We start from the raw sequence: 18,150 nt of genomic DNA, 5'->3' as shown, positions 1-18,150 counted from the left end.
CTTTGTCATGAAACTTTGGGTTCTTGAGAAGTGATTAGATAATTCTAGAAAAGATATTTGGGGGATTTTTTCTCTCTCAATTAGAACATATATGAGTATTACTTATAATAATATTATAGTAACATATTATTTCTTAATAATGTTATTTCTTCTTTTCTTAATATCCTAGTTTAGAAAGTATTATTTTCCCTTTTAGCCATGAAAGGTTAATCATAAAGTGGTTAAAACCTACATTTTCCCCCTGCTGTGTTGCAGAAGAGGTGACTGATGTCTAATTAAAAAGCAATAAATTCTTCAGAGTTTCTCTATTAACTATTTTCCTGCTTGAAAAATATTTATGCATTTGTATTTATATTAAGTCTATAGATGTGCATATCTATGTAGCTATTTTTACATTTACACTGTATTATGTATATATGTGTGTGTATACAGTCATGGCCAAAATTGTTGGCACCCCAGAAATTTTTCCAGAAAATCAAGTATTTCTCACAGAAAAGTATTGCAGGAAGACATGTTTTGCTATACACAGGTTTATTCCCTTTGTGTGTATTGGAACACAACAAAAAAGGGAGGAAAAAAAGCAAATTAGACATAATGTCAAACAAAACTCCAAAAATGGGCCGGACAAAATTATTGGCACCCTTAACTTAATATTTGGTTGCATACCCTTTGGAAAAAATAACTGAAATCAGTCACTTCCTATAACCATCAATAAGCTTCTTACACCTCTCACCCAGAATTTTGGACCACTCTTCCTTTGCAAACTGCTCCAGGTCTCTCTTATTGGAAGGGCACCATTTCCCAACAACAATTTTAAGATCTCTCCACAGGTGTTCAATGGGATTCAGATCTGGACTCATTGCTGGCCACTTCAGAACTCTCCAGCGCTTTCTTGCCATCCATTTCTGGGTGCTTTTTGATGTAAGTTTGGGGTCATTGTCCTGCTGGAAGACCCAAGATCTCGGACGCAAACCCAGCTTTCTGACACTGGGCTCTACAGTGCGACCCAAAATCCTTTGGTAATCCTCAGATTTCATGATGCCTTGCACACATTCAAGGCACCCAGTGCCAGAGGCAGCAAAACAACCCCAAAACATCATTGAACCTCCACCACATTTCACTGTAGGTACTGTGTTCTTTTATTTGTAGGCCTCATTTCATTTTCGGTAAACAGTAAAATGATGTGCTTTACCAAAAAGCTCTATCTTGGTCTCATCTGTCCATAAGACGTTTTCCCAGAAGGATTTTGGCTTACTCAAGTACATTTTGGCAAACTGTAATCTTGCTTTTTTATGTCTCTGTGTCAGCAGTGGGGTCCTCCTGGGTCTCTTGCCATAGCGTTTCATTTCATTTAAATGTCGACAGATAGTTTGCACTGACACTGATGCTCCCTGAGCCTGCAGCACAGCTTGCATTCCTTTGGAACTTGTTTGGGGCTGCTTATCCACCATCCGGACTATCCTGCGTTGCAACCTTTCATCAATTTTTCTCTTCTGTCCATGACCAGGGAGATTCGCTACAGTGCCATGGGTTGCAAACTTCTTGATAATGTTGCGCACTGTGGACAAAGGCAAATCTAGATCTCTGGAGATGGACTTGTAACCTTGAGATTGTTGATATTTGTCCACAATTTTGGTTCTCAAGTCCTCAGACAGTTCTCTTCTCCTCTTTCTGTTGTCCATGCTTAGCGTGGCACACACAGACACACAATGCAAAGACTAAGTGAACTTCTCTCCTTTTTATCTGCTTTCAGGTGTGATTTTTATATTGCCCACACCTTTTACTTGCCCCAGGTGAGTTTAAAGGAGCATCACATGCTTGAAACAATCTTATTTATCCACAATTTTGAAAGGGTGCCAATAATTTTGTCCGGCCCATTTTTGGAGTTTTGTTTGACATTATGTCCAATTTGCTTTTTTTCCTCCCATTTTTTGTTGTGTTCCAATACACACAAAGGGAATAAACCTGTGTATAGCAAAACATGTGTTCCTGCAATACTTTTCTGTGAGAAATACTTGATTTTCTTGAAAAGTTTCTGGGGTGCCAACAATTTCGGCCATGACTGTATATATATGAAAGATTGAGGGCAAGAGAAGAAGGGGACGACAGAGAATGAGGTGGCTGGATGGAATCACTGAAGCAGTAGGCGTGAGCTTAGATGGACTCCAGAAGATGGTAGAGGACAGGAAGGCCTGGAGTAATGTTGTCCATGGGGTCGCAATGGGTTGGACACAACTTTGCAACTAACAACAGAGAGAGAGAGAGAGAGAGAGAGAGAGAGAGAGAGAGAGAGAGAGAGAGAGAGAGAGAGAGAGAGAGAGAGAGAGATCAGGACTGACGTTGGATGTTTTCTGAGCTTGCTTTTGTTCCCACAAACATTTATGACAAGGCTAGGTAACAACATTGGTGCAAGGAAGAGTAGACCTTGTTGGTTGTTTATAGGTTGCAGGTTGTCTTATTAGGATGTTTTTTATTCTCCTGATTGCTTTTTAGGTGAGGTAGTTTCTTCTTTGATCATCCTTATTTATTTGCTGCTTCCTACTTCTCTGGGTAAGAGGGACGTGGTGGCTCAGTGGGTTAGGATGCTGAGCTTGTCGATCGGAAGGTCGGCAGTTTGGTGGGTCGAATCCCAAGTGCCACGTAACAGAGTGAGCGCCTGTTACTCGTCCCAGCTTCTGCCAACCTAGCAGTTCGAAAGCACGTAAAAATGCAAGTAGAAAAATAGGGACCACTACGGTGGGAAGGTAACAGCGCTCTGTGCGCCTTTGGCGTCTAGTCATGCCGGCCACATGACCACGGAGAGGTCCTTGGACAAGCGCTGGCTCCTTGGCTTTGAAACAGAGATGAGCACCGGCTCCTAGAGTCGGAAACGACTAGCACGCATGTGCGGGGGAACCTTTACCTTTACCTTTTTACTTCTCTGGGTACTGGTTAATAAGTTTGTAATGAGGAAAGATGTGTTTAGATCTGTTTGCCTCTTCCTTTGACTTCTAGTTGCTTACTTCCTTGAATGGTCTGTGTCCAGTGGTGGGATTCAGCCAGTTCGCACCAGTTCAGCAGAACCAGTAGCTATTTTTTTTTTTTACCAGCCCCAGAATGGACTTCCGGAAGTGGCATCCACACAGAGAACTGGTTGTTAACATATTTGAATCCCACCACTGTCTGTATCTGAATGGCTAATTGGTCAAAATGTCAAGCATCTAGGAATTCTTTTGCATGTTTGGATTTGGCTCACTCTTACGATATCTACAGTTTCCTTACTGAAATTGTGATTGAGTTTGTCACCGTGATGTTAAATTAACAAGTTATGTCTTCTGTCTTCCAGTTGATCTTCATGGATGTTCTCTCAGTTTCCAGTCACTTTGCCTAGCATACTGGTTTTTCACGTTCCTTCGTTGTATGATATGAATAGTCTTGTTTGACTGTTGAACCTTTAATTTGCTTTGGATAGATGTTGTTAGCTTATGGGCAACCATGTGGCCTAGGAATTATAAGAGTTTATGGTCGCTTCAGAGATGTTTTTGATAGAAGGCAGAATTGTCGGTGTAATGGGTTGTATGGGTTGCATTGTTTTTGACAGACACCTTTTGATGAAGTTTTGTGGTTATTTATAGCATTGGAAAATGTTATACAGTTAAGTTTGCTTTTGGGGGGTTTTCTGGCTTTATTACAATCTGCTTTTGCTTGACTGAAGTGAGCAGTAAAATACTTTTGATCAATGATATTAATTACACTTTGATGGCAATCTCATAGGCTAGAAAAGCATCTTTATAGACCAGGGGTGTCAATCTGCCAGCCCGCGGGCTGGATGCATCATGCCAAAACCGTGCCCACTCCATTGCTGGCAATGGGAAAAAAGTCATGATACATCGTGACATGTCATGTGACATCATGAGTCTGATACCCGTGTTTTAGACCTTTGCTATCAAGATGATCTGTGCAGAGTTGCTATATCCCTTGCCATGGTGATCTTGATGTGCATCTTTATTACACAATGTCTTATACTAAGCCAACTTGGAGCACACTCGTGAACTTGACTCATCCAGCAACGTTTGTTTCTTCAGCAGAAAAGCTTATCTAAATCCAGCACAATTTGCTATTTTCTTTTTTTTTCCCCAAACCTGCAACAAGTCACATTAAACAAACCTTCTCTGCCATCAATTAGATCAACCACTTTTTACTTTATCCCCCCACCCCCACCCCACCCCCATTAGAAAGTTTCTGTGTGAATGCAGGTGCTTGTCTCTTCAGCTCATTACTTTCCCTGGCCAGTTTCCTTACCTGTTTAATCACAGTGCAAGAAGAGTGTGTCTGTTTGAGAAATCACATGACAAAATGACAACGGTATTTCTACTTTCTCCATTACATCACTGACTTCTCTACTATCCTATATTTCTGGTTGCATCAGTAAAGAAAAATGACAAGGAACAATTATCTTGCACAGCAGGGAGACTAATTTACCATTTCATTCTGATATAGTCTGGAATGATTTCATTTCTTTAAGAAATTATGAATATCTGACCCTCATTACCATTTCCTTTAAGACTACTTTGACAGCTGAATGTTTTGCTAGACTGAAAAAAAGAAATGAGATACCACAGTTAGTTTTTGAATCAGATCTCAAACTTTCAGCTTATACCTCTGAAGAGAGAGATGGTCAGTAAAACAAAACTTTTCTCATTCATTCATTCATTCATTCATTTGTCAGTTTGTGTGTGTGTTTATACACATACATATAGAAAGAGACAAATAATTGCTGCCTTACTATAAAAATACAAGGGACAAGAATGATTTTTCTATAGTAGGCGGTATGATGTTGATAAGCAAAAACTCTGTTTCTGATTCTGTTTCCATTTCTGTTTCTTTCTCTGTGTTTGTGTGTGTGTGTGTGTGTGTGTGTGTGTGTGTGTGTGTGTCCTTTCTCTATCTTCTCTTTCTCCTCTCTTCCTTTTTGTGGCAACTTCTGGGGAAGTCAGGGACTCTGCAGTGAGACTATCAAAAACCTTAAAACCTTGTAAGAGAATCTTTAGAAGTAAAAGCATTTTCTTCCTTCCAGCATTTCTATCTATTAATAAATTGCATAGTGCTTTTATCATCTAATCCTATTCATGTTTATTTGAAAGTCTATATGAGTTCAGTGGAACTTATATCCAAGGGATATGCAGTCTTACTTCAATCACACCCATGATCAATATATCCTAGCGGACTTAATTAGTTGTACAAGTCCAAAACAGAAGTGAATGAAAAAGTGTACAAGTATAAAAGGTATTTCAGTTCTTACTTTTTATCTTTTTTTTGTAATTGAAGCCAAACAATGACATATGATTTGTTTGTGATACAAGAAGAATATGAATGCATTCCAAGTTCAGCCCTCCTTTGAAGTGATGAAACAAAGCACATTACATATGCAATAGTTTTGTGACCAGCTTCATGTTATTATAATTATGCATATGAGTTGATGTTATTATTATTATTATTATTAATTATTAATTTTATTTGTATACCACCCTTCTCCCGAAGGACTCAGGGCGGTGAACAGGGCAATACATGTTAAAAAGACAGAATACAAAAATTAAAAAAGATTAAACAAGTGCCCAGAACTCTTAAATAGGTTAAAACACATTTAAAAGTAATAAAAACCCAACCCCATCCCATCAGGCCAGGCCAGCTTGTTCAAAGAGATACGTCTTTAGATCGCGCCGGAAGGAGCAAAGGTCGGGCGCCATCCGGAGCTCAACCGGAAGACGGTTCCATAAATCCGTTTTCATTCACTTCTGTTTTGGACATGTTAGCAAAGTGCTTCTTGAGGTATCAGGAACCTACACAGGCAAAAGCGTACTGAGAATAGTAAGAGTCACACAGTAACCACACAGATACACTGAGTTGTGATAAACAGAAAAATACTTTACTATTAGGTGTAAAACCAAAAACACAATCCGAATAAACAGTTCAGGTCATACACAAATAACAACAGATAAGCAACAGCAACAGTCCAGGGAGTATCCAAAATACAATGTCTTCTTACCGGTCTGAAGGTCAAGTACACAGTTCCTAAGGTTTAACACAGTAGTAAGCCAAAAAGCAAAAACAATGAGAGCAAAGAGAGAGAGAGAAGCCACGTTCCTAGCTCCCTCTTATGGCCGTTGGAAAAACCTACACACCCATTGGCCAATTAGCACCTTAAGGTTATAACATCATAGTTTATATATTTCCAACCCAACCAGGTAGGCTATAACCATATGCCTAACAGTTGACATAAAACTTGCTAAAGTGATAGCTCTTTTTCATCCATTAAGAAGTTAAAAGAGGTAAGTAGTATATTCAGTTGTGTATACTTGGAGCCAAAATGTAAAGCTCAGAAAGATCTTAATAACACCCTATACCCTTGCCCTTTCCAAGATGAATCTTAGATGAAAGATGGCAAAATCTTTCTGATTCTATTAATTGCATTTCTCTGAAATAAGAAGTAAGCCAATTCACACTGTCCTATTGAATTTCAAGCTTCAGCTGATCAAGAATAAGTTTGTGATCAATGGAGACAATGCTAACAGATACCAAGGAGCTATAGCCAATTAACCTTACCTAAGTTAGTGGCAATCAATAGGGCATTTGTGACAATTACTGATCCCATTTTCTCTACTACAAGTTCCAAGAGAAATGAACCAAAAATTAGAAGAATTTAATTTTGAAAGTAACTTAAACAGAGTATGTAATGGAAGACTTCAGAGAGAACACACTGTTTTGAAGTTTGTGTAAATCGATGCATTCTTGATATTAAATTGATTTCTGTATTTTTAAAGCTGGCTTGTCCAGGTAGGATTCTAATATCCTAGGTATTTTTCTGTTTGGATTATAAACTATTATTTGGAACTTCAATGCTATTTGGCAACCTTGAAAATGAGAGCTTCTAAATATTGACATATTTTTACTAGAAAGGATACTTTGTGTGCTAAGAGTTGTTGCAAACAAACTATAAAATTCTTTTATTTTTTAAAATGACACTTCCTCAGTCAATATGTTAAATTACATGGTTTGTTTGACAAATCTATAGTTTGGCTCAATTTCAAACTAACGTGATAAAAATTGCCATAGTTACAGCTAAGTAATAGGGAAATATGGTATCATTATCCTTCCCCAGAGAAACATGCCGTATTTTAAATCAAATTTTGGGTTGCAACTATGGGCAATTAACAGTAAAACAAACATATTCATGATTTCAAAACAAGTAAAACAGTGTTTGGAGCATGAAGCAGACTCAACAAAAGAAGCAACCAACTCACCATGATGGCTTTACAGACCATTATCCTGATCTAGCACTCAGAAACAGCCAAGTCTGTAGCACCTCTATGACCAGTAAGATCATGTCCATCCAACTCTTGGGGGTATAATATAATAAAACAAGCAATATGATAAAGCACATTTCCTAAGTTTCATTGGATGGCTTTGTTTAATAAAGGGGACCCAGAGTATGTCTACCCTGTCAAACCTTGTAGGTGAATAGAAACAATTGGATGCAAATGATAACCAAGCCTTTTGACATGATGGCATATGTAGATAATAACCAACACCATGAATTATTTTGGGAAATCTACTAAAAGCCAGAACAGCACATGGTATAGAGGTGTTACATAAAATACAGTATATCATAACTATCTGTTCTGCTGAATTTGGGGCCAGCTGCAATTTCTGAGTGGTTTTCAACAGCAGCTCCAAATAGCTGGCATTGAAGTAGTCTAAAGAGGAAGTGACCAAAGCATTAATAACAAAGACAAGGGCCACCCAATATAGGAACATGCATAACTGATGCACAAAATGGAGCTATGCAAAGGCCTTCCAAGCCATTGTTGCCATCCATTCTTTGAGCAGAGCTGAATGTCTCTAGGAAGATCCCCAAAATGTGCACCAGTTATATCTGGGAGACTGCTACTCTATTTAGAGACAAAGAAAGAAAATCCCTAACTTTAGGAGCTTCCCAGAACCCAGATACCTTTTATCCCCCATCCCTTACAACACTGCTGTTTTGTAAACTGATTCTGGGAGGATGTAGAAGAATTGATGAAGTAAAAAGTAAACATTGACTAGAAAAAGGCCAGTGAAGACCAATTTGCAGCTTTGGGGTCAAAGAGTGACAAATTGTGGAACCTGGATGCCTAACGTGCAAGACTAGATAACATTAGAAAGGCTGAACTTGAAAATAGTAAGCAATTAGATTTTATTTCTCACTAGCATTACAAAATACATTTCATTTCCTGAAGCCCAGTTTTCTGCAATTCAGAATATAGTTTGTAACCCAGTCCTTTATAACAACATGCAGGAGAGAAACATGATAAATAATTGTAGTGTTCTTATTATAGATCTGCACAAATAAGCCTTCAAGTCAAAGTCTGCATTGTTAAATTGTGTCTTTTGATTATTCCCAACAAAATCCCTTCTATTATTATTTGATTTCTTCTAGTACATTTGCCTGCATTTATTGTTTGTTTGTGATATATGCTCTCTGAACAGGAATGTTGCCTTTAGAATGAAATTCTGAGTCTTCTATGTAAGTTGATTTCCAAGAAAGTCAAAATCAAGTTACAAGGAAGAAGTTGGAATTGGTATTCACTGATTAAAAGACACTTCTTTTTTTAAAAAAAAGAAATCAAGAACATTCAATTAATGGTTGATTATAATTATGGGATGAGGGGTAAAGCATTGGATTCCAAAATCTCTGTCCCAGTCTTGCTGATAACACCAAAAAGACCTTTAAGAGATGTTTTCATTGGATGGAGAGGAAACCTTGGAGTGCATTCAAAGGAAAACATTTGTTTTTGTCATTTATAATTCTGTGGGCATTGAAAGTACAAAGAAAATAAATGTGTAGATTTTATAATGGTAAAAGGAGAAAGTTCTTAATATTCTTCATAATTGAAAAAGTACTAATTAGCTTTACTCAAAGAATAGCCTTATGACATTATGTCATAGTCAAAACATGTTTTGTGAAAGGAAGTAGAGTAGGAAATGAATATATTATCCTTTTAAAGAAAGTACAATATGAAACTTAATGCATTATTCTTTGCTAACATTACTCTTAGCACTATTGTTGCAAAAACAATCCTTATTCCAAATACGTGAACACTTTCCCCCATGGTGGTAAGCAAATGACTGGATATTTACAAATAGTATAATAATTGTATCAAGAAGAGTTATCTAATGATTAAGAAAAAAAAGTATTAAGCCATTTTTCTTTGAGTATATACCAAGGGTTTGATTTCGGCCTTGGGTAAAATACTTAATATGCTAATTAACTCTGGGAATGATTTAATTAATAATTAATACTTCCAGACAAATTTGAGATGAGTACCTGTTCATAAAACTCAAGCATTATTCAGAATAAAAAATAAATCTTCAAAGCACTATTAATACTAGTAATGCTATTAATACTAATAAAATACTAATACTATTAAATTAGCTTATCTAAGAATATGTTATAATCTTAATGAACAAATCACTCAGTTGTGTTTTTTTTTAAAAAATAGAATAAAACAAATATTTTGCTCTCAGTTTGCTAATAGAAGTAACTAGACTTCGCCTGTTATGGATCTATTCAGAAGTAAAATTCACTGTAAAGTTCAGCCATCAACATGCACATAGAGATAAACAACATCTACATGCCATTCAAAAGATACTATCAAAAAGCCAAAAGGGAAACAAAAAGATCAAAATGCCACCTCATCAGAAATCACTCAAATGAGCAGAGATTAACTTTAAACCAACATCAAAAAGTGAACAATACCCCTATAAAGGACACCAACTCAGACAAACAAGTTAACAACATATAACAGTCTAATCAAGGAACTATCAAGATCACTGGCACCAACACAGACAGGGCAACCCAATGTACAGTTTATAAACAGAGAACAAACCCCACTCCTTTCTAGCATGATGTTATACTGAGTTGGGTAATGAAATGTCATTTAGCAAACAACCAAGCTCTCAGAGCACCAAGGCCTTCACAGTTCCCTGAGCTATAAATATTCCCTTCTAAAGTTCACTGTTTTCAATTCTGCTTTCTTTCTATATGGTGCACATAAGAACAGCTTTCCACTTCTAAATTGTTAATATCTCACAAGATGAGAAAGCCTGAATATAATAGTTTCTTGGGAAAAGTTTAGATCCAATATCTTCATATCTATATTGCTCTTTCTTCAAAGAGGATGATACATATGGGAATATCTTAACTGACAACTTGAGTAGAAAAATAAAAAAGGAAAGTTGCTGATATGGGGACCAGCAAGAAGCAGGTTCATTCCAAAGCCGAACCAGAATTTGAGAATCAATTTATTAATTAGTGTTTCTCTCATTCATTTGTAAACTCATGATAGTTTGGGAAATGGCTTTCAGTTTCTGACAGTGTCCACAGCACAATCTTCCTTTCCTGTGCTTCCTTTTTTTCTTTTAATCAAATTGGCTCTTTTGCTTTTCTGTTATTTGTGTCATTGGCACAGAATGCTACTAACTACAAATAGGGCGGGTGGGGTGGGGTTAGTGCTTATTTGACAATTTGTGATATATACTGTGGCACTCATAGGAAAAAGACAAATACAGGTAGTCCTTGACTTATGGCTACAATTGAGCCCAAAACTTCTATTGCTAAGCAAGACAGTTGTTAAGTGAGTTTTTCCCCATTTTTCAACCTTTCTGGTCACAGTTATATGAGTTATTGGATTGGTTAATCACACGGTTGTTAAGTGAATCTACTTCCCCTTTGATTTTGCTTGTTAGGAGGTTGCAAAAGGGGAATCACATGACCTGGGACACAGCAACAGTCATAAATATAAGTCTGTTGCCAAGCATCTGAATTTTGTTCACATGACTGGCAATGGGGCAACCTTCAAAAGTATGAAAAACGGTCATATGTCAAATGGTCACTAAGCAAACTGTTGTAAGTCAAGGACTACTTGTACTGTATACATGTAGCAGTTTAAAATGGAGAGTCGTACCGGTAAACTAATAAGTCCAGAACTTAATTTAACAAGAAAAAAAGTAGAATCTCAACTTTTCTCTGTCTGTGGTCACAGGATAGAGCAGACATGTCAAACTCGTGACATCACGTGATGTCGTGCAATGTATTGGAGCTTTTTCACCATTACCGGCAATGGGGTGGGCGTGGCTTCCCGATGACACATCCGGCTCATGGGCCAGCAGTTTGACATCCCTGGGATAGAGAATCAAATCCAGAGCAACTAATGGATGGAAGCTTATTTCATTTACATGCAAGGAAGAGATAGCTCCGTAAACTGAATGCATCTGGAAACATAGGGGAGAAAGTGGAAATGAGCAAAGTAATTACCCTGCTAGCCTAAGTTTATAACTTATTCAGACAATAATAGAGCACATCTGTCTAGTTCATGTATTTCACATTATCTGAAATTTGAATCATTTGCTACTGCATTGGCCTTTGACTCTGCACAGCCATGGCTGGTAAGCAAGCACATGAATCTCAATTCAGTTCTATATTTCAGCCCTCCGTGGTATGTTTGCCACGACAGAGTTGTGGAACCAGGTGTGCGATCAGAGATCATTACAGCTTTCTCATTTTGTTCATGGAACAATAGGTAAATCTCATAAAAGAAGGCCGGCCAACATAAAATAACAACTGCCTGCATTTATTGCAAACCAGCAATTGAATTCTATCAATCATAGTATCCTTTGCTGTCAAGAAACCAAACAAGAGAGGCTTATATTATAGAAAGAAGTAAAAAAGAAAGAAAAAAAGAAAGAAAAGAAAAGCTTTAGGGCAAATTAAATTATACCGCCTAATCTGCAAAAGAAAATAGAAAATAGTACCTGGAAAATAGAAAATATATATTGTGTGGGAGAAGCTACCTCTAGAGTCTAGACACCAGTATATGACTGTGGAATAATAAAAAGTAAGTGAATAAATACAATCAATTTCAGATCCATAGAACTGCAATTCTGAATATACAAATGATATTAGAGCATGTGTGATGCACTGTTATAATATGATTGCTCTGGAAACCTGTATTAGCAACCTGCCTTAACATCACTTATCCTTTGGAATGTGCTTCAAGGGCAGGAGCTGAGTGAATGATTGCCTTGTATAGTGAAAAATGATGCCTCAGTTACTTTAAAACAGAAGAAAAGTGCCGTAATAAAATTCTTACTTGTCCAGCATGCCTCACAATATAATTTAAAAGTAACCAGAACAGCAAGAGAACCACAGTTCAAAGCAGCACCATAACAGTCACCAAACTATGTTAATCCAAAAGATATTTAGTACAGGCAATTGTAGCTGGGCAAAAATATTATACGGAATGTAAGCATTAATTTTATATTCAGTTCAATATTAATTTTATGTTCAATGTACATTCTTTCAAAGAACTGAAAAGGATTGAGTTTGGTCTGTTGTCGTAGGTATTCCCCCCCCCTTTTCAATAGATTAGATTAGATCCAGATTAAAAAGGCCATCCTACATGTGGGGTCTCCAACCTTGGCAACTCAGTCCCCATGCTGGCTGGGGAATTCTGGGAGTTGAAGTCCACAAATCCTGAAGTTGCCAAGATTGGGGCCCTCTGCTATATGCATCTAACTGGAAATGTGGCCAAAGCACATTCAGTAGGCTTACTGAATTTGTATAGCACTGCACTGTTAATAGAAATTTCATCCCGAATTCAGTGTGTTACATTACTCATAATTTAAATTCCCTTAATATCACTAGCAACTACAAATAAAACATAAATATATTTGCATGTGGAATGGGATGCAACTGAATTTGAGACATAGCTATCCATCCATCATCTGTCATCCAGAGTAGATTGATAATATGCTGTACTTTACAAGATTTATTGGGTGAAATTGTGGCTTACTTTACTCCAAATATGCACTTGTGGCATACGGAATATAATTTCTTGTGCATTATTTAAGATTAAATTTAGAAATATACATCTAATTATTTTCAGTTCTCTTTTTGTCTCAAAAGATGTGAGCATACATTATCTAAGAAAAGAAAACATGAATGTATCCATTGAAGGTAATGAAGTCTATTAAAATGGTAGTCAAGGGTATCTTAGGTTGCAATGAAATATAGGAATTATATAAGCACGCTCAGTATAAATCTAGATATTTTTTCCAGCGTTCTGTTGGGATTACAGTCTTAATTCAGCAAAATATAAAGGATGGGTGATTTGACCTAGGAGAATTCTATGAAATAACAGTGTCGGTACTGGCGCTACCAACAGACAAACCCAACCAGCTGTCTAAAGTAGTGTTTTGCACACTGAAGCAATTTAGCAGAACAACAGATGGTTGAGTAATGCACTTTGGAGCAGGCAATTGCATCAGAATAGTAATGGAAAGGAAAGGAAAGGAAAGGAAAGGAAAGGAAAGGAAAGGAAAGGAAAGGAAAGGAAAGGAAAGGAAAGGAAAGGAAAGGAAAGGAAAGGAAAGGAAAGGAAAGGAAAGGAAAGGAAAGGAAAGGAGACACAGTTCAGATCTAGCTGGTTTTGTAAAATGGATGTGAGAAACTTTTGCAGTACTGTGGGAAAGATGATCCATGAATCAGGTCTCAGTAGAGCTATACAATCCTAACTCTAGTCACTTTAGATGAAGGGAGTGATATATAGAAGGGCCAGAGGACCCTAGAGATGGGATGCATGGGAATGAGATGCAAGCTCCCACTGACTACTTGTTAATCCATCACCTTCCCTCTTAAGGTAGCATTTTCTCTAAGAACCTAAAACCTGATTACAGCAGTTGTAGCCAGGATATTATCAGCTGGGGACTCCTTAATTGAATCTATGTTACATTGTGTACTGTATGAGGAAGAAAGATAGACAAAGGGTTGTCTTAGTTCCACCTTGAGGAAAAGGGTTATCACCACCTGTTTCTTTTTTTTAGTTAGCCTTTATTGTTTTCTCTGCTTGACATATAAAATCATGGAACATCTATTCCAGCCTTCACTTAGTCACAACAACTTGTGTAATGGAAGTTTCTTCAGTTAATCATGTCCATGTTTAACACTATGTGTGAATGTAGTTCCAGTTTATTTGGTTAAATATTTATCCATTTTGAGGCCACCCAACTTCTCAATGGCTCTGAGTGACTTATGCGTCAACAAGAAAAAATATGTACGTATCAGTAAAAGAGATCCAGGAAGAACAATACACATCAACCATTAAACAAACAGAACTATTTCCATAATACATTTGGGTGCTAAAGCTGCAATATTAAGTTAGCTACTGAACCCATTGGATTGGGGTTGCGTGTTAAAGCTCAAACGTTAAGAGAATGTGGAACAAGTAGTCCTTGACTTACAACTGATTATTTAATGACTGTTCAGAGTTACAACCTACCTACAGAAGACTTACTGAACTTTCATCAATAAAAAATCATAAATTTAGGTTCAGTGCTGGTTTAAAGAATTTGGAGGCCTGCTACAACATCAGATTTGGAGCCTTCACTTACCCTATCATAGATTCACTGCTGATGAATTCCTGCAAAATGAGATCTTAACACTATATATTAAAAATGGAACAGCACAGAACCTAAACTGAAAAGTGCTCCATCTAGAAAAAGATATCAAGTACAAAATTCAATATGCAATGAAACAATGATCCTGTTGGCTCAATCCACTTGGCTAATATGAAGCAATGTTAGAGTATCAAAAATCTAGGTGTCTCAATCTAGCTGTTGGTAACATGGAACTATGTTAGCTAATGTGTAGGGCAGCCCATTCAAAAACCCCGTTAGTTCAATCTACACATTGACTAATGTGGAGTGGTGTTAATGTAGCTGGTGGGTGGACCTGCTTATTTGAAAATCCTGCCTGCCTAAGCTGAAAATGAGGGACTCTTTCCAGAGTAGAGTAATCGAAGAAGATGATATTATTATTATTATTATTATTATTATTATTATTATTATTATTATTATTATTATTATTATTATTATTATTATTATTATTAGCTTCATTTTTCCATTGGCTGCTGCTTTGCTTGGGAAGCCCTCTTTTTTTCTGAAGACCAAGGCAGCTATATTGATTGTAACTTCCTTTGACTGGTTACCTTTAGGTTCCATGATTATTAGTACTTATATTTCTGGTATTTCATTTTCTTTTGATGTGAGAAAATACATTCACTTGATCTCTAACTCTGTTCAACACCATGTTTTGTGGGAGCTCCACTTGTATGAAACGGCTTGCAAGGATGGCCCTTTCTCCCATAACCTTCTGAAAATTAGTTAAAAAAAACAAAATATCTAGTTGTTAACAAAAGCTTGTAAGAGTAGATTGATTGGCTCCACATTGCTGCAGTGCGCTATTAATTTAACTTATTTTCTCCTCATTGTCATCAGAAACATTGTTTTTGATAGAGAATACATAACAAGCTGCAACTGACATCAATGTGATAACATAACAATAGCACTTAGACTTGTGTACCACTTCAGAGTGCTTGACCACCCCGCTTTAACCAGTAAATTATTTTTATTTCAGGCAAACCATATTCAAAAATAAAAACATATTCCCCATGTCTTTTATTATTGGAATGACCATTAAAGGATAATGATTAGCTAACATTCTTTTCTCTGAAAAAATAGTACATGTTTTGTAAGGGTTGTTAAAACATGTTTTTTTTTAAAGGCAATAGTCATCACTAAAGAAATGAATCATTTAAATAGCGAATTGCATTTAGCTATTTAACTTTTCTGTCTTCTTTTTGTTCCCTTTGTTATCAAGAAGACACTTTAAACATGAAAATTGGTGAACAATTTTTTCACGAGCAAGGTAACTTGTTGAGTAACAAGCAGCCCATGATTTCTGTAATCTGCCGTATTGTCTGCCTCTTCTTCACATGAATTTTGAGCCTGGATGTTTCCCTCAACAATGATGGCTAATAATTATTTAAAGAACTGTCTATTAGTTCCCTGTTTCCCTTTGAAAGCTGTCTAAACTGCTGGATATACTTTTATCTGATGGTGGCTACTTCTGTGGGGGAGTATGAAACAACATTCTGGGAATTATTTTAGCAATTAATTTTATTTGGCAATTCTTAGTTCTAATAGCCAGGTCATTGACTTTCAACTAAATAACCTTTTTAAAAAATATAGTTTCAAGAGTGGTTGTTTTGTAGTTCAGGCTTACTGTATGTGTGAATGTTTTTTTGTTTGTATGTTTGGGTTTTTTTGGGGGGGGTATGTTAGGATTAGAGATGGGCTGGCTATAAACTAGATATTCTGGCACTGACCAAGTTTCCAGAACTGGATTTGCAGAGGCCACTGGACCAACTTGGGGTCCAATCTCCTAGGCCAACACAACTTGGATCCCTGGTCATGCTTTTGATCAATGTGACTGTCTCCACTGGATGTCATTGATGGTGGAGACTATGGCAAAGCTATTCTAGTGAAGATCTGGGTCAGATGCATTAGTTAGCACCTCGTGGGGCTGTTTGGTGGTGGCTGTGCCTGGTGATTTGGTGGTGATACCTGGCATAATTTGTGTAGTATCTAAGAATTATGGACTGTAGTAACAAGGGTAAAAGAATAGTGTCATGGTTCTGATAGATGAAACCCATCAAAAGAACTTCAAGGCAAAAATCTTTCTTAAAAAACCTTTTATTCAGGAAACAAAGTATCGGCACTACATAGTTGAACCTGAAAACTAAATTCCCTTCCCCCAGAATCAAAGTAACAAAGTGCAATTCCCACCCCCAATAAGTTGTCATAAATCACATTCACCAATTAGCCTAAAACGTGGTCTTTCTCCCCAGGTCCTCAGCCAGCCAAAACATTATCAGCTCATCCTTGGGTTCCCACAAAGCAGTGTTATTATTATGGCTAGCTGAGCTCAAGTTTTCATCCCAACCTCCCTCTTCTGCACCTAATTTCTAAATACCAGAAAAAAGCATGTTAAAAAAATGGCTGCAATTTTCATCAGTTGTCAAAGCGGGAACATCCATTGTTTACAGCATTGACAAATAGAATAGAAATTGCATATGAAAACTTAAAAGTTAGTTATCATTTTTGCTGTTGTTCTCAATGGAATATGGATTTCATAACTTTTTTTTGTAAAATGTATTCGATGTGTGCAAGACACATGAAGATCTTACTACTACATATTAGAAAATGCACTTTGTTTCTGTTCTATAACCTTAGACTCTGCTTATTGAAGATTGTTATCGCAGAGAACTGGCTTAGTTTTGGTGATCCTAAAACACAGAATACAAAATGGAGACCTTTGTAATCAAGCCAATTATCTATATGGAGTTTTTGTGATCTATCATGAAAAGGTTTAGCAATATTCAACCTCCTTATCTACAAAAAAAAAAAAAAATCTGAGAAGCAGGGTTCAGAATGGAAATTACTGAAGCTTTGATTTATCTGTCTGAAAACATTCCAGGATAAGCTTTCTTTGCTGATTTAAGATTTCTGATTTAAGATTTCTTCATCTAAGATCAACCTTTTTCAAAACTGTTTTGTGATATGAAATTTTGCACCTTATACAAGCAAGTTCTTAACAAAGCAAAGCAAACCTAGGTGATTATGCGCATAGGTAATGATTGTTTTTTGTCATGTAAGATTATCCTGTGAGATTACAAAGTGCTCAGTTTGAGAAAGGAAAGGTATAAAATATTAAGGAAAATATTAATAAAAGGGAAAGGAAATTGACAACCACTGAGGAGGAGTAGGAATAGGTTAAGTTCTAAAAATCAGATACATAAAATAGAAAGTCAAAGCTTATAGAAACTGACAAAGTGAAAGAATTATGGCCGAAGGGCAGCCTCTTCTACTAGCAAGAGTTAACTGATGTAACTCACCACCACTAGCAGAACATCCTCATGGAAACTGAGTGGCTGTTCTCAGAATGAGACTGAAGGTAAAGATTGACTATTTACCACAGGTTGAATGGATAACCTGACAGGAAGAACTTCACTTTGGTTTTATTTATTGCAGTCCTCCCATTCTGGGAACGTAGAGCTACCACGAATTAGTTCAACTGAAAAATTTTTAACCCTTCTTTTGCAAGATTCTCCTGCCACAATTCAGCTTATATAGTTCTAAAATACATAATTTAACTTCAAACAGAAGGGAGGGAGGGAGGGAGGGAGGGAGGAAAGAGGAAAAGAAAGGGAGGAATAGAATAAATGTCTCACCTTT

General features: G+C 36.8%; 1 protein-coding gene across 1 annotated transcript in view; it reads left to right on the top strand.

Annotated features, from left to right (window-relative positions):
• Window positions 1-18,150, top strand: part of LRP1B (LDL receptor related protein 1B) — a gene marked incomplete at both ends in the record, with an annotated part of 936,568 nt that overhangs the window by 522,062 nt on the left and 396,356 nt on the right.

The sequence above is a fragment of the Vipera ursinii genome (assembly GCF_947247035.1).
Source record: "Vipera ursinii genome assembly, chromosome: 1".
In the NCBI taxonomy this organism is placed as follows: domain Eukaryota; kingdom Metazoa; phylum Chordata; class Lepidosauria; order Squamata; family Viperidae; genus Vipera; species Vipera ursinii.
This window is presented reverse-complemented; position numbering and strand designations above follow the sequence as displayed.